Source organism: Peromyscus californicus, unplaced genomic scaffold (genome assembly GCF_007827085.1).
Source record: "Peromyscus californicus insignis strain IS unplaced genomic scaffold, ASM782708v3 Scaffold_7__1_contigs__length_154581171, whole genome shotgun sequence".
NCBI lineage: Eukaryota > Metazoa > Chordata > Mammalia > Rodentia > Cricetidae > Peromyscus > Peromyscus californicus.
Window position 1 is genome coordinate 129,161,337 of NW_026294595.1, and position 21,119 is coordinate 129,182,455.

Here is a 21,119-nt window from a genome sequence, read left to right on the forward strand (position 1 = left end):
TTGTAATGTTGGGGCATCTATCCTTAGCCTGTGGATTTAGAGTATCTGGCAGACTTTTCAGTGAAGCAGGAAATTTGAAAAACTGTCCCACCTATTTTGGCAAAGTTCGTCAGTCACTTTGCTCTGTGTCCTGTAGAATGTCTGGCAGATTCTTCTGTGAAGCAGGAACCTGAAGGACCATCCTGCCTTGTTTTGGCAAAGTTCAGTGGTCATTTTCCTATGGGTCCTGCAAGTTCAGTTTATATAATATACTGTCAAGCAGCCCAGGGAAGAACAGTTTCTTGCCCAAATGGCTAGCCTTTGCCACATTGAAAGCAAACTCCATAATGAGTTTCCTCAATGCCCATCATCCTCATTGAAGTAATTGGTGCTGCCAGGTGCAAATGTGTTTCATTGTCCAGAAAAGTCTTAAGTTCTTAAAACATTTTAAATGGCATATTCTGCAGGTCTTTGAAGTGTTTGAAGATTACCTATCTGAAATATATCTCTGCATATCTAGAAAATCTAACATGACTATAAATTTGATTATTATAGATGACTATTAATTTGTATTTTTTAACTATACATTTGTAGCTGAAGTTTTCCTGTGTCCCACCTGGCCCACTGTCAGGACAAATCTCTCAACCACAAGTCCTGCAGCTGCTCAGACCCAAGTAAACACACAGAGGCTTGTATTATTTACAAACTGTATGGCCATTAGCTCAAGTTTATTACTGACCAGCTCTTACACTTAAACTAACCCATAATTCTTATTTATGTTTAGCCACATAGCTTGGACCTTTTCTCAGTTCTGCCTTCACATCTTGATTCCTTTGTGTCTGGCTGGTGTCTCCTGACTCAGCCTTCCTCTTCCCAGAATTCTCCTTTCTGCTTATCCCGCCTATACTTCCTGCCTGGCTACTGGCCAATCACCATTTTATTTACTATCCAATCAGAGCAACACATTCATACCATCACATTACATTTTTAAATGAGTTGTATAAACATAATGCCTTAAATAAGAGTAGAAATATACATATTGTATAACAAAATTGACCTTAAATTTGTATTAGTAAACCAAAATTCATACCAGTGTAAAGTATTTTGAGATTAACAGTTGTTTGCCAATTTGGGGAAAGTTCATGAAGTGCAGAGAAGAGGATATATTCTTGTGTTTAGGTGAAATGTTCTGTAATTAAGTTAGTTTGGTTTTCTTTATTGCTTCTATTCCCAGTTTCAGGTCTTAGACAGTTTTATTAATTTCCTTATAGTGATTGTTTGTGTTTTCTTGGATTTTTTTAAGGGATTTATTAATTCCCTCTTTAAGGACCTCTGTCATATTCATAAAGGCCGTTTTAAGGTTTTTTTCTTTGCTTCAGCTATGTTGGAATATTCAGGGCCTGCTGTGGTAGGATAGCTGGGCACTAGCGGAGACATACTGCCCTGGATGTTTGTGTGTGTGTGTGTGTGTGTGTGTGTGTGTGTGTGTGTGTGTGTGTGTTTATTTATTTATATTTTATGTTTATTGGTGTTTTGCCATCATGTATGTCTGTGTGAAGGTATCGGATCCCCTGGAATTAGAGTTACAGACAGTTGTAAGCTGCCATGTAGGTGCTGTGGATTGAATCTGGGTCATCTGGAAGAGCAGCCAATGTGCTCTGATTCCTGGATTTGTCTTTGTTGGGTGGGTGTTTTATTCCTTGGTTTCTGTTTCTTGTCTGGATTTTTGGAGAGTGTGCTGTTTTCCTGGCATGTTCGGCTGGTGTGTTCACAGGGAAATGCCTGCTGGTGCTGGAGGATAGGATACTGGGATGGTAAGGGGTGACTGCTGGAGTCGGCACTGGGATACAGCAACGAGTTGAGGGAGAAAGGTTAGGAGGGGAATGGTTGAATCTGACAGGAAGTAGATGAGATGAAGAGTTAATATTTTTTGACATTTTGGCCCTTTTCAGAGGAATGGTCACTAGTATGTTAAAGGATGCTAGTCTCCATTGAAGAATTACTGCACAACTGATCTTGTCTTGTGTCTTTATTTTCAAGATCAGGTGCGTAAGGTTCAAAATGGAGCTTTTTGAATCACTATTTATATAAAGCTGGGGAGGTGGCAACTCCGTCTAGACCACAGCATTATTTGTACTGCATCATCCTTCCTTTTCTAACTAGCAGATTCTGAAATTATAGACATTTCTGCAGCCACTAATCAGAGCTCATTGTTTAGGCATCAAGCTTTCTGTTTTGATTTGTTTGTTCCAATGAGCAGGAAAATAAGTAAACAACAGATTTAATGGCCACCAAATGTTTCCAAACAGTTGAAGGACCAGAGTCCTGTTAGGTAATTAGCTTAGTGTCTGCAAAGGTGCATCCAACCCCAGGCTGTTCTCTCATCACTGCCTTGCCTCTTCCTCTGCCCTACTAAGCTGAGGGGTGAAGGACTTGGGCACATTCAGTTCTTCCTGTCAGTTCAGATTGTTCCACCATGCAGTTTCCAATGCAGGCCACTCTGGTCTCAGTAACTATTATAACAGCAGTAGTTTGAAGAGAATCTACCAGTTTTCTTGCTCCTTTGTCATCATTTCTATCAAGTTTATAGGGTGGGAATGTGTTTTCAGAGTCTTCTTCCCCCTCCACATCCCTCAGGATTTCACTATGTAGCTCTGTCTGTCCTAGAACTCAATGAATAGACTCGGCTGGCCCAGACCTACAGAGATCCACCTGCATCTGCCTACCAAGTACAGGGATTAAAGGTATACACCACTATTCCCGTCTATGCTTTCAGATTTTATCCAGCCCCTGGGAGAAGTTGTTTTGGCAATTGGTGGGGACTGTCTTTATAGTTTTCTAAGCCTTCTAGGTTGGATCTAGTTAGTAAGAAATAGTTCCTTAGCTGGTTGGTGGTGGCACACACCTTTAATCCCAGAATTTGGGAGGTAGAAGCAAGTGGATCTCTGTGAGTTTGAGACCAGCCTGGTCTACAGAGCGAGATCCAGGGGGAGCCAATGTTACACAGAGAAACCCTGTCTTGAAAAACCAAAACAAACAGAAAAACCTCCCTTATATTGACTCTATAAAGAAGAGACTCTTCAAAGCCTATCTTTTTTCTCTTTAATTTTAAACTTATTTTTATTGGTTTCCCTGCACATATGTCTGTGTGAAGTTGTAGGGTTCTCTAGAACTGGAGGTATAGGCAATTGTGAGCTGCTATATAGATGCTGGGAATTGAACTAGTGTCCTTTGGAAGGGAAGTCAGTACTCTGAACCACTGAGTCAGATCTCCAGCTCCAAAACCTATCTTAGTGTTCAAAATAATCCAGTAACATTGAAGTTATTATTTCCCTTGTCATAGGCCATTAAGGTGGGAAAGGGTTAGTCATTTATAGGTTTACTATTATTTCACAGTTGCTTAGTATGAGCTTGGTATGTGGTTAATGTCCAAGAAATAATTAATTGAAAAACCACCCAGCACTCGGGAGGCAGAGCTAGGCAGATCTCTGTGAGTTCAAAGCCAGCCTGGTCTATAGAGCCAGATCCGGGACAGGCACCAAAACTACACAGAGAAACCCTGTCTCTAAAAAAGAGAAAAAGAAAAGAAAAACCATTACAGTCTCAGGAATGAACTTCATGTCTTTTTAAAACATTGCTTTGTATTTGTTTCTGCATGGTAGGACACCATGTAGTATAGTTGGTCATATTGAGGATCACTGCGTAATACAGAGAAGGAGGGCTGGGTCTCCCTCTCTTTGTTGATTGCCGACAGATGGTTTTTTTCTAGCTTTTTCTATTCTCTGCCTGTTGAAGACCTTGTGCAACTTCCTACCACAGAAAGCCTGGATCCAGAAGCCTGGTCTGAGTACTCAGCCTCTCTTTTCCTTTGCTCAGAATAGTGTAATGAACTCAGCTTATCCTTTTGTTCCAACTCTGTTTTCTCTCATCGCTGTCTTATCTCTCCCTCTTCCCTACTGAAGGGTGAAGGACTTGGGTACATCTTAGAAACTACAGCTAAGCTGTGAGGACTTGGATAGGATTCTAAAGTGAAAAGACAGGTCACTGTGTAACCCTGGCTGGCTTGAAACTCACTATGTAGCCCAGATTCTTGAGCTAATAGCTACCTGAGTGCTTTGATTAAAGACATGTACCACCACACCCAGCTTTGGTAGGATCCTTACACATACTTGTTGGCATAAATTTTAGCAAACACCTGTTGGTTTCAGGGTAGTAGCGTTGGAGGCCAGGATTGCAGTGTAACATAGTAGTCTCTTCTTTTAGACTTTAGAATTTAGTACAGGGAGACAGACAGATGTGTAAATACAGAAGGGCAGCTTATACTGCAGCTGAAATTTGAGAAGGATTTCAGAATCTCGAGGATCTACATGATAGGAAGCACAGGCTTTTCCCTGTGAAGTTTTCATCAGGGCTGTCAGTCGCATTAAGGGATTTGTACTTGGAAAATTCCTTTGACCTCAACTTCCATCCCCACACCTGAAATTTGGCTCCAGTCTTGCTTTATAGTTACCCAGGTTCTCTTAACCTTATTCAGTACTAATACTGAGATATTGGAGCCATCTAGTAGATGGGAACAACAGTAAATTTTACTAAAAACAGTGTTTTTATTTAGAAAATTCCCCCAATACTTAACTTTCTGATATTTTATTAAATTCTCCCAGTGACTTATGTATGAGGCAGATCCTATAATATTTCTATTTGGGCTGACAAGATGGCTTAGTGGGTAAAGTCACTTGCTGCTAAGCCTGATCTGAGTTCAGTCCTCAGCACATGGTAGAAGAAGAGACCCAACTCCTGCAGGTTGTCCTTTGACTTTCATGTGTACATGTATGTGTGCCCCTCCCCCAGTCTTAATAAATTAACGTGTAATAAAAATAAGAAAATTAAGGCACAGAGAGGTTAAATCACTTACCCAGCATCATAAAACTGATACCTGATAAAGCTCATCTTGAACGCAGGTCATTGCCTTAAAAAGGCCCCGGGTGAGTATGGTGGGGCATATCATATAGCTGCTTAGACGACTCAGGTTGTAGGGTCATTTCCGCTTACAAGTTCAAGCCTAGGTAATACAGACCTGCCTCAAAAAGGAAAAGGAAAAGCTCCCATGCCCACAAAGGACATTGAGACCATTGACATAATTCTTACCTTCAAGAGCTGTACAGCCAGGGCTGGAGAGATGGCTTCTTGTTAAAAAAAAGATGTTGTAAAGCTGAGAAGTTAAATATTTAACAAAGCACTTACCATGTTGTTTACTGCTCTAGTGGGCAACAGGAACTGGGAGAGCAGGAACTAAAAACGAAGCAGACTAAAAAATCTCATGCAGTAGCCAAGTTTATTTGGAGCATCAGACAATTTATACTCTGAGGGTTAAGAAGAGTCACCCAAAGAAAGTATATAATCACAAGGACAAGCCACAAGTAGCAGAAACACGTTTTCCCATTAGAGGCATGTAAAACAGGTAACACTAGCCATCTGTAATGAATAATCTAAAGAGAACTCACTTCTATCTGCTACACCTGGGATGGGCACAAAAGCGCTTCCAAGAACAACTCCATGTTTTTGAAGAAGCAAAGGTCACAAGATTCTTGTCTTGTTTTCTTCCAAGCATTCAGAATCTCCCCACATGACTCCATTCTTGGACTGTGTTCTGATACCATGTGATGAGCGATGATCACTTATATTACAAAGAGCATTTTCCTAAAGGCTGATGTGGCTTGCTTGAGCTTTTGCAAAGATGTCTCCTCATTTTCTCTCCCCTGCTTCTTTGTTTCTTAAAAAGCAGGGATAGGCCGGGCGGTGGTGGCGCACGCCTTTAATCCCAGCACTCGGGAGGCAGAGCCAGGCGGATCTCTGTGAGTTCGAGGCCAGCCTGGGCTACCAAGTGAGTCCCAGGAAAGGCGCAAAGCTACACAGAGAAACCCTGTCTCGAAAAACAAAACAAAACAAAAAAAAAAAAAAAAAAAAGCAGGGATAGGGAAAGTGGAGAAGTAGGGGTGATGGTGCGTGGTTTTCAGCTCAGTTCAGTTAGTAGATAGTCCTTGAGCACCGACTGTGGGTCTGTTCTGAAGGGCAGTGGCGGTGCTGAGATGAAGTAGGTGGTGATTGCTCTTGTATTAGGATGAAGTCAGGCTATGAAGAGACTGAGACATGGTTTTGATAACAGTCTCCTCAGATGGACTTTAGCCAGCACATCACACCCACAGCCCATATGCTTCATACCACAGCCAGCAAGGCATTCATATTCATTGTTAGTAATCACCCTGTTAATATCCTTGCCTTCCTTGAGGTACTGTTAGTAATGTAGAAAGCAGTAATACCTTAAGTTATTATTTAAGTCTCCTCAAAAGAGACTTATAACACTCAATTGGTAAATTCTATTTTAATGCTGGTAAGGCTGAGGAGTGAGTCCTTGGCTTGAGAACTGTGCTTTAGGAAAGGATTTATTTCTCCCTAGGCCTCCTGCCTGGCTATCTGATGTGCTTCTTAGTTATCACATACTTTATAGTTTCTTTGTACTCAAGCACTTTTTTTTAAATTTGGCAGAATGAACAAGAAGTAGGAAGATTTCTGAGGTCAGACAATGGACTGAGTAGTTCCAAGATTAGAGGCTATGCCAAGGCAGCAAGGGCTTATGCAGTGTTAATGTATGAGGGACTTCCAAATAATTCATCTGTGAGCATTCTTAGCACCCCTGCTACGTCTAGCAGTGTGCTGAGTGACGTGAAAGATAGTAGAAAAGTTGTATGCTGCTTTGTGAGAGAAGACTAACATGAGAGAAAGAGAAGTCAGCGTGAGAACAGGGCACTACTTTACCAGGGCTGGAGTTAGTGGGTCAGACAGAAGAGCACTTAATGTGTGCCTTCTTACAGAGCACTGTGGCTTATCACACAGAAATAAATATTGGCTCTCAGACATACTCTTTGGTGGTCATAAAGCCCTCTTGATATACTGTCATCCAGTTTCTCTGGTGTCATTTTTTGCAGCATGAATCCTTATGCATCTGTGGAGGACCAGCCCCCACACTTATTTACCCCAGGAACTCTTGAGGATTGAGGGATAAGAGACTCAGAAATAGGAAGGGAGAGAGACAGAGAGAAAATACAGAATAGACTCAGGAGGGCCTGGATCCTTTTCCACCATACCAGAACTTCATTCCAAAGGTCTATTTATGACAATGCCAAGGGATGGAACAAAAGACCTCCCCCTCGCTAGTTAGGCCCTTACAAACACCTGGTACACAGGCCTGTGGTCCAATCAACCTCTTATGCAGTCCTGCTGGGTACAGCCACTAGGAAACCTAGTGGGCTCCAACATGCATCCCAGACTATGTACTTACTATTTTCAAGCTACAAGGGAAGTAAACTTCTATAACTTTTTGCTGTGTCCACTTCCCTTAGATGTAGAGTGACTTCATTTTGTCTCTCTTAACAAGATTAGAATTTCTTGATGATTCCTTCCTGGAACTAGAGAATTAGTGGGTTGTGAACTGCCTGGTGTGGGTACTGGGAATCAAATCTGCACTCTCTGCAAAAGAGTAAGCACTCTTAACCCCTGAGCTATCTGTACTGCCCTAATAAATGCCTTCTTGATAAGTCAGTAAATAAATATTTTTGTTGTTCCTTTGCCTAAGGATCTATAATTCTTTCCTTGTAGCATTCAAAACTCTGTGAAGTAAAAAAACTAATAAATAAAACCAGACGACTATTCATTTTGACATGGGCAGAACACCAACTAGAATTTGTTTTCCCCTGCTAATTCACACTTCATACAAAAGCACAGTATAATACATGATCCTGTTTGCTCTGAAAGCGGCAGTCATTCAAGATAGCACTGTAAGTTGGGAAAGCAATTAGGCCGTATATCTCGAGCTGTAAAATTGTTCATACATATGACAGTTTTTCTGCTTCTGGAAATCTATCCCAAGAAAATACATGTATCTAGAATAAACTCTCCCTCAGATATTATTTATAATAATGAGAAGTTGGAAAAAAGCTGCAGTGACCACCAGTCTAGACTATTATAAATTCATTTAGTTATTAAAGCCATAGTTCTATAGAATGATGCTTATTAAAAACTATGAACACATAAAGATGCTATTATATGTACATGTCTAAGTATGCTAATTTGGAAAAAAGGTTATGCTGGGTTTGGTTGTGTGTGCCTGTAATCTTAGCGAGGTAGGAAGATTGAGTTTAGTGCCATCTTGGGTGACAGTGCAAAACCATATCTCAAAATAGAACAAATTAAATCGAACAAATGATCTGACTCTGTAACACACAACGAAAAAACACTGGAAGGAAATAATAGCACATTGATAACAGTCATTAATATACTATAAGAAAAGTGGAGGTTTATGTGGGTTTTTGGGGGGCAGGGTGCATGGTAATTTCAAATAATAGGCATTGAATGAAGCAAGTCCTTACTCAAATGGCTGGATAGGCTGGAGGACAGAGTTAGCCACTAGCCGACCAAAATTAAGACTGAGAGCAGATAGGAGAGGAAGTAGTAAGGGCAGGGCGGAAAAGGGATCTGGTTCTCTGTTTGAAGGAAGGAGTGGAGCAGGTAGGAAGGAGTGGAGCAGGTAGGTAGGAAGGACTAGTGACTTCTATGTTTCTCTGATGATCTTTAAGGCTCTTAACCCAGTATCTGACTCCTGAATTTTTTTTTGGGGGGGGGGTGGGTTTCAAGACAGGGTTTCTCTGTGTAGTTTTGGTGCCTGTCCTGGATCTCGCTCTTAGACCAGAATGGCCTTGAACTCACAGAGATCCGCCTGGCTCTGCCTCCCAAGTGCTGGGATTAACGGCGTGCACCACCACCACTTGGCTTGACTCCTGAAGTTTTATTGATAAAGAATAATTAGAGTAATGCTTCCGTCCTTAAAGCTTTATTAAGGATTTAGACTTGATTCTTGATAGTGCATGTATTTGTGGCGCTGGTTACGTAAGGAACAAAAGGAGCTGTAATCCCAGCCCTCTCAGCCGACTGAAACAAAATTGCTACAAATTTAAGGCCATTCTGGGCAGTTATTCTCAGAATAAAACCTAAGGTAAGTTAACTTATTTTTAAAAATGTCTTGAAGTTTGGCAGTTCTAACCCATGGTCAGTTGTTCTTTTGCTTTGTGCCCATGGCAGGAATGCACAATGAACCACAATTGCTGACAGGACAATCCAGGTAGCAAGGATCTCCCATCTCTCAAAAGTCAGTCACCACCTAGTAATACCATTCCCAGGACCAAGCCTTTAATGCATGGGTCTTTTGGTGAGGGTGGTGGGAGTGGGGCATTCACCATCTAAACTATAGCTGAGTCCTAAATTGCATTTGACTCAGCACTCATATCTCCACCTGATTGTGGGAAATTAAAAAACAAAACCATAGCCATGAGTGCATTTGTTGTCTTTAAGATCAGGCCTTTTATGAGGCTGTTAGGGATGGTGGTCAGAATTTTCAAGAAGGATTGTTGTAATGAGGAAAATATTGATTCTACTTGGAAGGATTTTAATCAGCCCTTATACTTAAGAGAGGCAGCACACTTGGTTGCAATGCCAATTTGTACTATCCTGTCCTGCTTCCAACTGTCTGCCTGCCTGCCTGGGTGGCTCTGCCTGTGAAGACTTTCCATCCTTAGGGGGTCTTCTTGCCAGCAGCTACATAGCACACTCAGGTAACACAGCATGAGATCTCTTTCTGCATTCACAACACCTGTACTGCACTGGGGCAGGACAGAAATTTTACTTCTAAGTCGGGGGACCTTGAGGTTTTTGTTTTGAGACAAGGTCACACTGTAGCTGGGTCTGGTAATCTATCTGCCTTAGTCTTGAGGGGGTGGAGTAGGGTAGTAATGGGAGGGGGCACACTGGGATTAGAGGTCTGCACCACCCCACCTGGTGGGGAACCTTGTGCTTTGAAAAAGTTAAAATAGCTTCCCAAGGTCTTTTAGCTAGTAGAGGTGGGATTTAGGCCCTAGGGTTAACCTTCGGCCTGATAAGGGGTGAGTTAGGCACCCTCGCTGTTATTTTTTACTTTCTCTAGTATAGACCCCAAAGAGTTGACGTGCACAACTGTGGCACAGCCCTGTGCAGTAATTGGAGTAGCCACGGACTGTAGAAGTTCCAGCAGATTTAGTATACTGAATGAACAGGGATGCCGTACACTTTGAACACTCAAGGCTTTCTTGTCCATATAGAGACTAATCTTTGTGTCTGGCTCTCAAGGCACAAGGAAGCCTTTTGGGGGATCTTGGTTTAAGGGCACTTTTCCTGTTCTCCTCATCTTGGATTCTTTGTAGACTCTATATGCTGCTTTTTTTTTTTTTTTTTTTGGTTTTTCGAGACAGGGTTTCTCTGTGTAGCTTTGCGCCTCTCCTGGAACTCACTTGGTAGCCCAGGCTGGCCTCGAACTCACAGAGATCCGCCTGGCTCTGCCTCCCGAGTGCTGGGATTAAAGGCGTGCGCCACCACCACCCGGCCTATATGCTGCTTTTTTAATTTCAGATACTCATTCATTATTTATTCATTGAACACTTGATACACACCCACTCCTGTGATGTTCAGAACCATCCTTGTGATGTTAGAATATACGTCTCTACTAGAATTTGGTGACCCATTTGAAGATTCGTGATTGTACCCAGTGTAGTACTGTTCTCCTTCATCATAGTTTGATTCTAGATTACCATTAAAGTAGAGCTGACCACCTGTCTCATCATAATCACAAGGAAAATTTTTTTTTTTTACAAGTTCTAGCAGTAATAACCATGGTAGGAGGAGCTAATGTATGCATGCTTTGTTTGTTTGTTTTTGAGTGCTAGGATTAGAGGCCTGTTCTACCAAACCTAACCTTATTTGCTTGCTTTGTAATGTTTTGGAAGCTTACATAAATTCAGTTGTTGTATCTTCCAACAACCCTGTTGATATGTACAGCTACCCCTATTTTAAGGTGAGATATCTGCACAAATAGTGTAACATATTTTGGAGGCTGGAAAGATGGCTCAGTGGTTTAGAATACTTGTCGCTCTTGGAGAGTACCTGGGTTGAGTTCCCAGTACCCACAGGATGGCTCACAAAAGAATTAGCATATTTCTTGAAGGTTACATCACACAACTAGTTCAGTAATGGGATGGAAGGATGTGGTTTCAAAGATTACTCTTGGGGGCTGGAGAGATGGCTCAGAGGTTAAGAGCACCGACTGCTCTTCCAGAGGTCCTGAGTTCAATTCCCACCGCTCACATGGTGGCTCGCAACCATCTGTAATGAGATCTGGCACCCTCTTCTGTGTACATAATAAATAAATAAATCTTTAAAAAAAAAGATTACTCTTGACTACAGTTCATGATTTCTTACAAGGAAAGAGATTCAAGTGTTGACTTTTGCTTGATGGCCGGCTGTGTGGGCTTTTTGTTTGTTTGTTGTTTATTAATTAGTTAATTAGTTAATTTTTTGAGATGGTCTTAACATAGCCTGGCTATCTTGGAACTCACTATGTAGATCAGGTTCATCTCAAACTCACAGAGATCTGCTTGTCTCTGCTTCCTGCAGTGCTTGACTTAAAGGCATACACAATCATGGCCAACTTATTTTTATCTATCAATCTATCATCTATCTATTTATCATCTATCTATCATCGATCATCCATCCATCCATCCATCCATCCATCCATTTATATCTATCTGTCTGAGACAGGGCTTCTCAGTGTAGCCTTTGGAGCCTGTCCTGGAACTCACTTTGTAGACCAGGTTGGCCTCGAGCTCACAGAGATTCACCTGCCTCTGCCTCCCAAATGCTGGGATTAAAGGCATGTACCACCACTGCCTGGCTATTTTAATTTTTAAAATACATTTTTTTTAAAGATTTTTCTTTTATGTGCTTGAGTATTTTGCCATCATGTACCACATCTGCAGTGCCCATTGAGGCCAGAAGAGGGCATTGGGCCTCTTGGAACTGGAGTTGTTAGATGCCTTGTGGATGCTGGAAATTGAACCTGGGTCCTCTGGAAGAGGAGCCAGTGCTCTTAACTGCTGAGCCGTTTCCAGCCCAGCCAGTGCATTTAATGCCAACTCAACAGCAAGTTGTTTGCGTCCCTTTAATGTGTCTTGTTAGTTCTGGTTGTACTAAAAATAACACTAGGTATGCTTTGTTAGAGCAAGGGGGGCAGAAGGCAGGGTGTGGTGGTGAGTTCCAGGATAACGAGGGAGGGCTGCATAAAGAGATCCTGTCTTTAAAAAAGAAAAAAAAAAAAGAAAAAGAAAAGAAATTCTTAGAGCAGAAAGAAGTTTGCACACTGAAAATTTAGCCATTTCTAGAGAAGGTACAAGGTATACAAGTAGCTCTTGTATACATTCTTGGCTAGCCACACTCTTAGGTATATAGTTGCTTTGGGGAGTTAATTTGGTGTTCCTCTTACTTTTAACTTCCTAGATGAAAAGAGAGGCTGATGTACAAACAGCCATGATACAAGACTGAACATAACAGAGGTTAGAGACAACTCCTTTTTTGTAGAGAGACAATCAGGAATATCATTCTTCTGGAATATGTCCTCTTCTCAGGCCTCTGGCACCAGAAGGTTGTTTTAGTCCTTGGTAAACCTAAATCATCTTCCCCATACATGGCCTACAGAGTAGATAACCAAGATAAATTACCTTTAGAAGAACATGTCCCCAGCCTGCCTATTCTCTTTGCTCTTAAAATGATGGTGATGGCAATTTTTTTTTTTTTTTTTTTTTTTTGGTTTTTCGAGACAGGGTTTCTCTGTGTAGCTTTGCGCCTTTCCTGGTACTCGCTTTGGAGACCAGGCTGGCCTCGAACTCACAGAGATCCACCTGGCTCTGCCTCCCGAGTGCTGGGATTAAAGGCGTGCGCCACCACCACCCGGCAAGGTGATGGCAATTTTTGATGGCAATTTTTATAAAGTAGTCTTGACACCAAAGTCTAAAACAATGAAGCTAAATGACTTGAAAGAAATGAAATTAATTTCTTTCTTTTTTTGCTTTGTTTTCATAAGAGTTTGATAGGGCAGAGCCTGGAACCATTATTTAAATTGTAACCCATCTGTTACTGCTAGTTCACTCTTAAGTATGAAAATTAAGAGTAAATACTTAGAAATGTTGGTTGCTTGACATTTTCTTGTATCAGTACTTACGTGTAATAGATTAGAATTTTAAAAAACTGATCCTTCATGAATAGTTTTGAGAAATACTGGCTTACTTGGTTTGTGTGATAAAGTGGAAAAGAGCTTCAGTCTTCTTGTCTATTAAACTGTCAATACCTACCTCAAAGAGTGGCTTTATAGATGATTTGAGAGTAAATACTTGGGTTACTTAATATATGTGTCTGCCACTGCACTGCGTGCACATTACTGAATCCTCTCCACCACTCTGAAGCGAGTCTACTCTCACTCATTTTTCTGAGACTGGGTAGGCTATAGGGATCTGGATGGAGCTGTGCTATTCTCTGCGTAGAATGTGCAGGAACTCTTCCTTGTCCCTCTCCTTTTTCTGTGTCACCAGAGGTAGAGTTCTATCACTAACCTAACTTAGTTTTGACCTTAAGCAAGTCACTTTGTCTGGTTCTTAATTTTCCCCCCCTTTTTTTTTTTTTTGTCCGGAGCTGAGGACCGAACCCAGCTTTACCACTGAGCTAAATCCCCAACCCCAATAGAGGTTTTTCTAAAGTTTGTTTTATCTGAACATCCTAGGTACTTTATCTTCTACCTTTCCTCTGGAGGATCATGTTTCATATTGTTTACCTGATTATATAGTCTTATTTCCTCATCTGTTTATCTTAGGCAGTCTCTAACCTGACTACTTTGAGACAACCAATATGGTATTGTGAAATGTGTCTAAAGTAAACCACCAGGGTTAACATAAGGTAAGGGTGTAAGGGGCTGACTCAAAAGTCAGGAAAAGTACTGTCTACTCTTATTCTATGGGACGTGGGCCTAGGGCAGCCCTGCCAGGCCTGAGTAATGGTTGCAGCCTGGAGCAAGGTTTTCCATGCGCTGTACTGGGGTCTCCAGTAATTGGAACATGGCACTTTGCAACTTATAATGGATAGCAGAACGAGAGGGGCATTTGTCACTGACTGACTTCCCTGCAGGAGAAAGGCTCATAAGTCACAGCTGACAAACCCTTTGATGACTTTTAAACTTCATTTACAGCAAAGAATAGCTATAATCAAGCAACAGCAAGCAGTGACTAATCTTGCCACATTATCACTGTGAGGAGCCAGCCTCATGAGGCATGAGAAGTGGGAGGGGGCCATTTTGCAATTTCGCAGTAAGTGCTGATTGGCTCTCGGGCTTGTAAACATGCTCTAGGAAGAACCGCATGAATTTCCCTAAAGGATCAGAAGCTGACCAACCCTAGACTCAGCATTGAAGCCATCCATTCTTGGCCAAGGTTAAAAGAACCAACTCTGGTCTTACTCAGATTTGTGCCAGCTCTGGCTTAAATAGAACTAAGTACTAACTTATCTTTGGTTGCATTGAACATACACCATCATCTGCCTCAGTAAGAGGCTTAAACGACAACACATATGATTACCCATGTATACAGACCTGGAAGCGTCTTTTGTGCTCTAAAATCTAATGTTTTATATGTTCCAGAGAATGACCTATGATAGCCATATTTTTGAACAAGTGAGCTAAGTAATATAGCAGTCTAAAATAAAAGAATAAATAGCAAATGATAGATACATAGATAGATGATAGATAGCCAAGCAAAACATCATATCGGATTCTCAAAACATCCAGCAGAAATTGACTGGGGAAGCCTCTTTTAAGTCAGTCAAGTCAGGTAGAGTTCCCAATAGAGTGAGTCCCTAGTAGTTAGTGTCCCCTTGAGTGAGGGTTCCAAGTGAAAGAACAAACAGCAGCAGATAGAAAAAATATTATCAAATTGGATACTCACAGATCAGGCAGAAACGGATTGGGGAAGTTGAGACAGGCAGCTGTTCTTTCTCTCCATGGCTGGACTTCGGGCTTCTCTTTCCCACTGCAGGTAGTTTTGTATTGTGGGATAAATGGTAGCTACCTCTGTTGGGAATGTTTTACCTTCTAGCTATTCTCAAAGTCAGGTAGCTTTACTTTGGGGTTGTTTCGTTGTACTCTTTCTCTTTGTTACAGCAGAGTTAAGGGGACCAACTTATCTCCAGACAAGGGGTCTTGGAGGACACTTTGAGACAAACATGCTTGGACCTGAAACAGCAACGGAACTCTGATTCCAGGACTAGTTTCTCAGTGAGCTCAAGTAGCACATGACAATTTACCAGTATAATGAGTATTGTATGAGGTCATGTGAACATGACTGGTAAAGCCAAGATCATTCTTGTGGATGGAGAAATCACTGAGCATGATCTCACGCAGAAGGGAGAACATCAGTGATCAGACAAGCTGCAGTCTTCCCACTCTGATCATGCCGATTCCTGTGGGTCTGAGACTCAGTTGCTTGTTAGTTTTTTATTTGTCTTCTTTGTGGTACAGGGGAGAGAACCCAGGACTTCATGTATGCTAAGCAAGTACTCTACTACTGAGTCATATCTCCAGCCAGAGACTGGGTTTTTTAACCTGCAGAGTGAAGAGGATACTGCTCATTTCATTAGGTTGATCAGGATCCATCCTGAGGAGTCACTTGTGTAAAGTTTCCACATGTCTTGGTTGAAGTTGCTGTGTATTGTATTCTTCTTCAAGACAAGAATAAATATTCATCTATCAGGGGACTAGGAGACAATAACAAAGATGTTCTCCCATTTCAAACTTTCTCCAGCCCTACTCCATATATATATTTACAGAAGCAGGTGAGGGAGGGTGAGTTTGAAAGACACACTTCTGTATATTGTTCCTACAGTTTCTCTTGCCATCCCCCCCCGCGCCCCCCCCCCCCCCCCCCCGGGGTAATTCATCTTAGGCAATCTCCCTTTTGGTAGGTCTTTCTCTTGTGTTTCTCCTCTTTGTCTGTTTTATTTAGGCTATTTCTGAGGCAGTGGACTTGTACCAGGGCACATCTGCTTTGTGACCATATGAATGTCCCCTGTTTGAGTCTAGTCACCAGACTAATTACTAGATGATTAAACACAGTTTATTTGCTAATATCTAGTCCATAATTAGCTTAGAATTTGGATTTTTAGTGATTATTAGATGGATAGGTAGGTTTGTGAGTGACTTCTCTTAGTAACCTAAGTCAGTTTTAGAGATTATTAAGATTGCTACTTACCCACTATATGTTGCATTTCCCCATAACTGTTAAGGAACACATTTCATAGATTCTAAACTTCCACCTAAAGCCACAGTCAAAAGTTGAATTTGTGTATAAGATACAAGAGAGGTGGGATGTACATGGTTTGGAGTGGTGACTGAGGCCTAGACCTGCCTCAGTTTCTGCTTTACATGTTCCTTCAGGGCCTTCTACACATTGACAACAGTGAAATAGTACAAAACTAGGGCCTTACAGCACAGATGAGTGAGGGTGGTCTATGCAAAGCCTGAAATCCCTTCTTATGCTATGACAGTTGGACAGGCATGGAGAGGAAACGCTGTTGAAGTTCGTAGGTACAGCTAGACGGTATGAGAGCATTAATATAGACTTCCTATTCCAACTCTTACTCTGAGGGAGATGACACAGGTAAAAACCATCAGAACTGGACTGTGGTGCACCTAGAGTGTTAGACTGAATTAATCTGTTTTTATAGGGCATTGGGTTAGCCAAGGTGTTAGTGTATGTCACTGTGACAAAAGACATGAATAAATCAGTTAAGGAAAGTGAGGATTTGTTTTGGCACACAGTTTCAGCCCATGTTTAGTTCTTTGTTTCTAGGTCTGTGGTAAAGCAGAATGTCATGGTAGAGGGCATGGGAAAGCAAAGCTGCTCATTTTTTATTTTTTTTTTCCCCCTCCAGAGCTGCGGACCGAACCCAGGGCCTTGCGATTGCTAGGCAAGCGCTCTACCACTGAGCTAAATCCCCAACCCCTTTTTTTATTTGTTTGTCTGTTTGTTTGTTTGTTTGTTTGTTTTTTTTTTAAAGCTGCTCATCTTAAAGTGGCCAGAAGCAAAGAGACAGAAAAGGGCAAGAGATGAGATATACACTTTAAAGACATGCTTGCTGGGGACTTAGATCCTCCAACCAGGTGCTGCCTCCTTATAGCCAGTTCGGCCATGAACTCATCAATGGGTGGGGTTAATCCTTGATTGACTGGCTGGCATCCTCACAGTCCAGTCATTAAAAATAGTGCTTCTAGCCGGGCGGTGGTGGCGCACGCCTTTAATCCCAGCACTCGGGAGGCAGAGCCAGGCGGATCTCTGTGAGTTCGAGGCCAGCCTGGTCTCCAAAGCGAGTTCCAGGAAAGGCGCAAAGCTACACAGAGAAACCCTGTCTCGAAAAACCAAAAAAAAAAAAAAAAAAAAAAAAAAAAATAGTGCTTCTAAGCCAGGCAGTGGTGGCAATACTCCTTTAATCCCAACAGTCAGGAGGCAGAGCCAGGTGGATCTCTGTGAGTTCGAGGCCAGCCTGGTCTAAGATGAGATCCAGGACAGGCACCAAAACTACACAGAGAAACCCTGTCTCGAAAAAAAACAAAACAAAATACTGCTTCTAGTTGGGGAATAAGACTTCAGTACATGAACCTTTGAGGCTGTTATATCCAAATCATAACATTCTGTTTGTTTTTTTTCTTTGGTTTTGTTTCAAGACAGATTCTCTATGCAGCCCTGACTGTCCTGGAACTCACTCTGTATGTAGACCAGGTTGTCTCAAACTCAGATCCTCCTACCTCTGTCTACTAAGTGCTGGGATTAAAAGCATGTGCTGCAGTTACCACCCAGCTATATTCTATTTCTTAATACCTACCAGCACCTGACACTAGACTAGATACTACTTAATTTTTCTATCTCTGACTTTCTTTTTTTTCTCTCTCTCTTTCTTTCTTCTTTTCATTTTTTGTTTGTTTTGCCTTTTGAAACAGGATTTCTCTGTGTAGCCCTGAGTGTCCTGGAACTCACTGTATGTACTAGGTAATAGAAGAGCAGAACTTACGTAAAAAGAGGATTTATTAGAATGGCTTCTAGCCTGTGGTCCAGCTAATCCCAACAGTGGCTGCCTATGGACAGAAGGTCCAAGAATCCAGTAGTTGTTCAGTCCAAGAGAATGGTTGTCTCAGCTGGTCCCCAGTATACACTGGAATTCCAAAGAAGTAGGCTCTAATGCCAATGAAGGAATGGAATTGCTAGCAAAAGTGAGAGCAAGCAGGCAAAGAGAAAGTGAGCTTCCCTCCACTTTATTTGTATAGGCTGCCAGCAGAAGGTGAGGCCCAGATTAGAAGTGGGTCTTCCCACCTCAAAGATCCAGATTAGAAGTGGGTCTTCCCACCTCAAAGATCCAGATTAGAAGTGGGTCTTCCCACTGAAGATGATTCAGTAAGAAAAATCCCTCACAGGTGTGCCTGGCCCCTTGCGTTTTTCTCGATAGAGTTAACAAGCAAGAATAACCATCATATTGAACAATAGAACTCGGAGATCTGCCTTCCTGTGCCTCCAGAGTGCTGAAATTAAAGGCATCTATCACCATGCCTGACTTAATTTTTTTTTTATTTTAAATATTTTTAAGAACATATGGTTTTGTTTTCTTTTATGTTCATTGGTATTTTGCCTGCATGCGTGTCTGTGTGAGGTTGTCAGAAGCCCTAGAACTGGAGTTACAAACAGATAATGAGCTCCCATGTGAGTGCTGGGAGTTGGATTTGGGTCATCCAGAAAAGTGGTCTGTGATGATATTTTGTTTGTGATCTAAAAAATAAAGCTTGTCTGAAGATCAGAGTGCGGAGCTAAGCCACTAGTTAGCCATAGAAGCCAAGCAATGGTGGCACACTCCTTTGATCCCAGTATTCGGGAGGCAGAGGCCAATGGATCTTTGAGTTTAAGGCCACCCTGGGTAACACAAGATTGATCCAGTCTAAAAGGGAAACAGCCAGGCAGTGGTGTCAAGTACCTTCCATCACAGCACTGGGGATCTTGTGCCTTGAATCCCAGCACTGGGGAGGTGGAGACAGGACGTGATGTGGCTGGGTGGAGAGAGGAATATAAAGGCAAGAGGAGACAGAGGCTCACTCCCCTTCTGCCTGAGGATTCCATAGAGGTTAAGAAGTCTCTAATGGCTGACTCCTTCTCTGATCTTTCAACATTTACCCCAATATCTGACTCGGGTTTTTATTATTAAGACCAATTAGAATTCGAGCTACAGCAGTCAGACTGCTGTGCCGTCTCTCCAGCCCCCGACTTAAATTTCCTTAAAAATTACATTCATTTTTTTATTTAGTCAGTCTGTGGGTGCACATTGGGAGTTCAGAGAACGGGTTGTCTTCCTCTGCTGTAAATGTCCTGTGGATCTCACAAACTCCGGTCTTCAGGCTCGATGGCCAGTGCCGTTACCAGCTGAGCCATCTCTCTGCCCGCTGGGTACTATCTCTGACCATAGCAGAATATCTTAATTCTGCTTGGCAGTTGAGGATTCTGAGGCCTAGCAAGTGTGAGAGACGTGGCCAAGCTCATAAATTGACAGGACTAGATTTGGAACTCAGTCCTACCTGACTCCAAAGTTGATGCTGTTTTTGCTATTTCATGTTTTGTTTTTTCAGAAAAACAAAACTAACAACAGTAACAAAAACTGGGTTCCCAAAAAGGCTTCTTTTATTTTTATGTTTTGAGGCAGGGTCTTAACTATGTAGCCTTGACTGGCCTGGAACTCACTGCTTAAACCAGGCTGGACTTGACTTCAGAAATACACCTGCTTCTGCCTTCCCAGTGCTGGGATTAAAGATCCATGCCACCATGTCTGGTGAAAGATGGCTTCTTGACAACCAAGAGAGCAGTCTCTACTTGGTTTCTCAGCAAGGCCAGTACAGGAAACACTCAAAAATGATTGTTGAATGTGAGGAATAGAAATTGGGCAGTAATAGAAATAGGTATAATCCTGTGTCTTTTTGTAATTTGTTACAGATACAACAGAGTACTTTCAAATTGATTAGCCTATTCAATCACTGTACAGATCTGAAAAGATAATCAGGGAAATGCTTTCTATTTCAGAATAAGGGTGTTATTGTTTGTAGAAATCCCATGACTTGTTTCACATGAACAGCCAAGCCAAAGCAGAGTCTTACGGGTCTGGAGCCAGTTCAGCTTGTACTTCCATGCCTCTAGAAGCCTTCTGTGGTTGGCCAGACGAGAGCTGGGAGTTTGTCATAGGACTGGAAATTGTCAGTGCTATGTGGGAAATTAGTCCTGTCTGGCCAGCAGTGATCATTTGGGCAGTGTTAATGAGTGGGGGCTGACGAGTTTAATGAGATGAATAGATGTTCTGTCATCCATGGCTGCCTGGTAACCAGGATCTCTGGACTAAGGAGTCCCTAGACACTGATCCATCTAATTGCTTGCCTTTCTCCAGAGATCGTCTCCTATCACTGACAGCAAGTTGCTGCTTGCTGTCCTCGGGTTATCTGAGGTCAAAGGCAGAGTGAAACCAGAAGTAACCCAACATGACTGGCTAAAACTAAGTAGCATTGGGGCAACAAGACCAAGAGTAGCAGCTCCTCCTTAGAGGTGACTATTCCATGAAGAACAGGTCCAGTGTTGGGCAAGTTCAAACATTAGACCTAATTTAATGTGAGAGGCGGGATTGGAAGCCTGACAAGGGAGGTGTGGTAGAGTCAGCCAGGATTACAGTAGATGTGTCTAGACTGTAGAATGTCAGGTCCCCTCACAGCTGTTTGCCCTTACATAAGTCATATAACTTTGAAAAAATCTTGAGCCTTTAAAGGGGGTGGGGGGTAATTAGCAATGATATTATTTTAGTCCTTTCATGGTTTTATGATGAAAATTGATATTTTATGAACAAGAAATTTATTCCTGCCGGGCGGTGGTGGCGCACGCCTTTAATCCCGGCACTCGGGAGGCAGAGCCAGGCAGATCTGAGTTCGAGGCCAGCCTGGTCTCCAGAGCGAGTTTCAGGAAAGGCGCAAAGCTACACAGAGAAACCCTGTCTCAAAATAAAAAAAGAAAAAGAAAGAAGAAATTTATTCCTTCAAGTTCTAGAATCCAAAATGAAGGTATCTGGTAAGTGTGCCTGTGGTTCCAGGACAAGTCATTTTGTTCTGTTCTTACATT

At 42.0% G+C, this 21,119-nt stretch overlaps 1 protein-coding gene across 9 annotated transcripts in view; it reads left to right on the forward strand.

The window, feature by feature from the left end:
- The window catches only part of Raly (RALY heterogeneous nuclear ribonucleoprotein), an 84,181-nt gene that overhangs the window by 48,241 nt on the left and 14,821 nt on the right, over nt 1-21,119 (forward strand). The window contains exon 3 of one of the 9 annotated variants that reach the window (XM_052726418.1): nt 2,647-2,723. The exons of the other annotated variants lie outside the window; for them this stretch is intronic. The gene's annotated coding sequence lies outside the window, so the exon portion shown is untranslated. The remainder of the gene's footprint in view (nt 1-2,646; nt 2,724-21,119) is intronic. 9 annotated transcript variants of the gene reach the window in all.